The following is a 4,561-nucleotide window of genomic DNA, read 5'->3' as shown; positions in this document are numbered from 1 at the left end:
AAAATATGGGGTGGAGAGTTTTTTGTTGTTGTTGTTGTTTTTGCTTTTGGTATCTGTGATTATTTTTTCTTTCCTGGGATACTAAAGAAAGGCTTCACCCTTTGTTTCCCATTCAATCCCCTTCCTTAGCCAGCTATCTTCAGCTTTTGGCTGCCTTGTCCTTTATGGGATCATGATGTTTCCTGGGGCAGGTCGAAGAGCACTTGATTAGGTCTAAGATAGAACCCTAAGCATAGTAAATTTATTTTAGAGTTTGAGTTATTTTGTTACCTACTCTGAGCTCTGTCTTCTGGAGGGAGTTCACGATCTCTATTTGCTGACTTGACATTTCCCTGCCCTTTCCTCATTCCCAGCTCTTCATTACTCTGATTCCAGAGTGACCTACTTGTGTTTGGGCTTTTATTCTTGCACGCTTTACAGTGACATCTTTTATTTTGCTATATAGAATCATCTGTCTTTAAAGAATTTCTCTAGTGTTCCTGTCTCTTCTGTGGAATGTAATTGTCCAGGCCACTTCTTTCCCTCTCTCCACTCAGTCTTCTCATAGAGCCTCTCTCATGATGCTTTCAGGAACCCTTTGCATTTCCCTGACTGCTCATCACCTTTCCACCTTATTACCTGATCCATCTCATCTTTCCTTTCTCAATGGGAACCATGCTTACTGCCATTCTGAATTACTGGAGATTCCCTGGAAACGCCACACCCTTACATAACTCTGAACAGGTAATCTATATGCCTGGAATAACTTCTAGGTCCCCTTCTTCAAGAACTTTCTTCTGCAGACACAACTTCCCTCCTTACCTGATCCCACTAGGGTATTGCCTGACTCTGTGAATTCCTCTGCAACCTGCAAGTGTTAGATAGCTCTCTCCTCTGATCTTTCTTTTTGACCATCTTATATCCTACTGTTTCCTTCACACTTAGTCCCTGGTAGACTATATATACTATCACTTATCCCAGGATATCTTAATGACTTATGTGCCTGTCTGCTTATTGAGCAAAGACCTTGTCTTTTTCAACTTTGTACCTGGTCCATTTAAATCCCTGAATAAATAAATGAATGAACTAAGGTGATACACCAGCTATATCTGACTATCTTGATGACTTCTTAGTGATGGAGTGAGAATTGTTAAGGGAGAAGGAAGCCTTGAGTCCTGGACAAACTCCCATTAATTCCATGTTAGTTTTTCTCTAGGGCTAGAAGCAAAAGACTGTGGCTATCCCTAAGCAGACAATTTGGTAAAAAATGGACTAGTTGAAAACGTATTGGACAAAGTAACTAATTGGTTAAGACTGACCATGGGGACAACAAAATGAAAATTTCATTTCATTGGAATTTTTGTATTTTGACAAAATTTTGTGCTCCAAGTAGATGATATTACAATATCATACATACTTTTAAGCATTGTTATCCATATTCAGGAATTTTAAGGGGTTGTGGTTCAGTTTTGTGAACTTTGAAGAATCCTTATAACTTTGTGTTATGGCCTTACAGTCCTTTTTGGGTGCAGTAAAACTACCAATATACCATCTAGTAGTTGGTAACATTGGAACCATTCATTTGCCCTATTTCTGTCAAGAAATTAAATTTGAGCAATAGTCAATAGTTATATAATCAAAACATTTCCAAACCAGTAGAGATATATTTGACTGAAAATTAGTTAGAAAATTTTAAATGTCCAATTTTGAGAAATGAACAAAATGCTAAAAAAGGATGGGAAGAACTTGGGCCCTAATTGGGCCTCCTTCCTCTCACTCCTGAGGCAGACCCTGGGGCATTCCTATGGAACTCAAGGGCTCTGAGCAACCTAGTTTGAAAACCAGTGACCAAGCCCAACCTTCTCATTTTACAGATGCAGAAAGTAGAATCCAAAGAAGGCAAGTGAGCCACAGTGCAAACCTAGGATTTCATATTTCCAGGCCAGTGATAGAAGGAAGAAACCTGCCTTGAATCCACACTCACTTTTTCTGAGAGGAAATATGTGGTATCTTTACTTCACTAGATGTGAGTAGAGTTGTCTACCCAGAGACTGTTCTTTAGGCCCATTTAAAGCACGTTGAGTAAGTGGTCACTCTGTACAGGATGCATGACCTCACTCTGTGCAGGGAAATGCCCCAGTCATTGGTAGAACACATCTGTGGGAGTCCACACACATGACTTTGGTTTTTACCCATGTTCTTAGCACACCTGTGAAGTCATGTGTGTCATGTCCCCTGTCTGAGCCTCAGGCTTTTATTTTTAAGATAAAGGGTTGGGAGATATCATTTCTGGGGTCCCTTTGGTTTTGGGATTCTGTGATGTTAGGAGACATGAGACAGTTTTGTAGCTGAGTACTCTCTTTATGAGGGGTCCCATTCCATTTTCCTAGCACAGAGGGATGCATAACCAATCTTCTCAGTTTAGACTGTCTTACACAAAGGTAAAAATTCATTTTGTTATAAAGAAAATTAAGAAAATTTGATTTGTAAAGGAAACATGGGTTTAATCTTTTCATCTTAGGCTTGCTATGGGATTCTCTGGGACTTGAATGATGCTTTCATTTATTAATGTATCTTGAGTGGGTGATCATGCTAGGCTCTGGGCCAGGGACTAGGGGCTAAAGAGGTGAAGAGACTTGATCCTGACCTTAAGAAGCCCACATTCTTGTGGGAGAAAGATTCTTTTAAACAAATATAATTCTTAGAACCAAGGTAGGATATTCATAGGACAGTGATAAAAATGACCAAGTACTTTATATGCATTCTTCTACAAGTCCTCTCAACTATTAAACCCATTTAATAGATGAGATATATAAGGAAACTAAGGCTCAGAGAGGTTAGAGACTTTCCCAAGGTCACCACTATTAAGAATGGATTAAATGGGATAGACTTTAGGCCTTGATTTCCTAGTAAGGAAATTACTGCAAAGGTGTAGGTAGGTAATGGTGTGGTTTTGAATTCAACAGAGGCCATGAGCATGATGGTAGGACAAGCCTCAATATGCTACCTTGCTTATATTTTCCTTTTATAGGATTCCGGCTACAACCCTCTTTCACATAAAGCATCAAGTTGATACAGATAGTTATCTGTTAGATCAAGAATAGATGCTTAACATTTGTGACAACATGGATGAACCTAGAGGACATGCAGAGTGAAATAGGCTAGACAAAGAAGGACAAATACTACATGATACTGCTTATAAGAGGAATCTAAAATAGTCAAACTGAGAGAAGCAGAGTAGAATGGTGGTTATTAGGTGTTGGGGGAAGTGGGAAATGGGGAGTTATTAGTCAAAGGGTATAAAGTTTCAGTCATGCAAGATGAAAAGGTCCTAGAGATCTACTGTACAGCATAGTGCCTATAGTTAATAATATTGTATTGTATACTTAAACATTTGGTAGGAGAGTAGATCTTATGTTAAATGTTCTTATCACATACACAAATAATAATAATAAAGAAGGTGAGAGGACACTTTTGGTGGTGATGGGTATGTTTATGGCATAGATTGTGGTGATGGTTTCATGGATGTATACATATTTCTGATCTCATCAAGTGGTATTAATTAAATAAGTACTTTTTTGTATGTTAATCATACCTCAATCAAGTGATTAAAAAAAAGAATGGGTGTTTAATCTAAGAATAGCCTGTCTATAGACTTGGCTAGTAGTCAGTGGGGTAGTCTGGCACAAAAGCCATGACCAATGGTGGCAGTAGAATTAGACCTTGTGACTTGAGGAACTTGAGAAATAGAGAAAGAATTAGATAGAAGTCATAGTGAAAGTTGAGAGGACATAGAGAGAAGCAGAATCACTGTGTGGTGGAACAGTAGGGCTGTGATCAATAAATTCTTGATGGCTAGATACCTTGGTTTCTAGAAGCATATTGGATCCTGAATGAACTTCACATTCCCCAAGTAAGTTCTGACCACTTTGAACCTTGCTTTGAGCCAAATCTCCATGGTCAAGATTCTCATCATCTTCATTTCTACATGTTATCCCCCAAATCCTCTTTGCCTGAAGTAAACCAAATTATATTCTGGTGCTTGCAACTGAGAAAGCTCATTTAAAATTGGGGTTGAGAGTAGGAACAAAATTTAGGAAATTTTCTTAAGGAAAAAAGCTGATGGGATTTGATAACCAATTTTTATCATTATTGATTATTCTCGAAAGCTAGAGGTATTAGAAGAGAGGAGGCCACTGCATTTTTACAACAAACCACACAGAAACAAATCTGACGCGTGTGGTTTCAAACCATTCAGAGTCTGAATTTCCAGCCAAATTCAGGAGGCAATAGACTAAAGAAATATCAGAGAACATAACAACCAGCAGCAACATAAAATGGAAAATGCATCACAAGAAATTAAAAGAACTGGTATGGTTTGGAGCGACCACGATTGAACTCTGCAGGAGCTGCCTTTGTTTCTCCGCCTTAAAGTGTATTTGTTACTGCAGATTGATAGCCTCCGTTTGGGGAAGAAATGACCCTGGATCACTCTTCCATTTTAGGAACCACAGGTGTTGTTGTACACATTCTGTTTATAATCTTAGGGGTGAGTGTAAAAAGACACCTAACCAAGAAAACA

Source organism: Orcinus orca, chromosome 2 (assembly GCF_937001465.1).
Source record: "Orcinus orca chromosome 2, mOrcOrc1.1, whole genome shotgun sequence".
Classification (NCBI taxonomy): domain Eukaryota; kingdom Metazoa; phylum Chordata; class Mammalia; order Artiodactyla; family Delphinidae; genus Orcinus; species Orcinus orca.
This window is presented reverse-complemented; position numbering follows the sequence as displayed.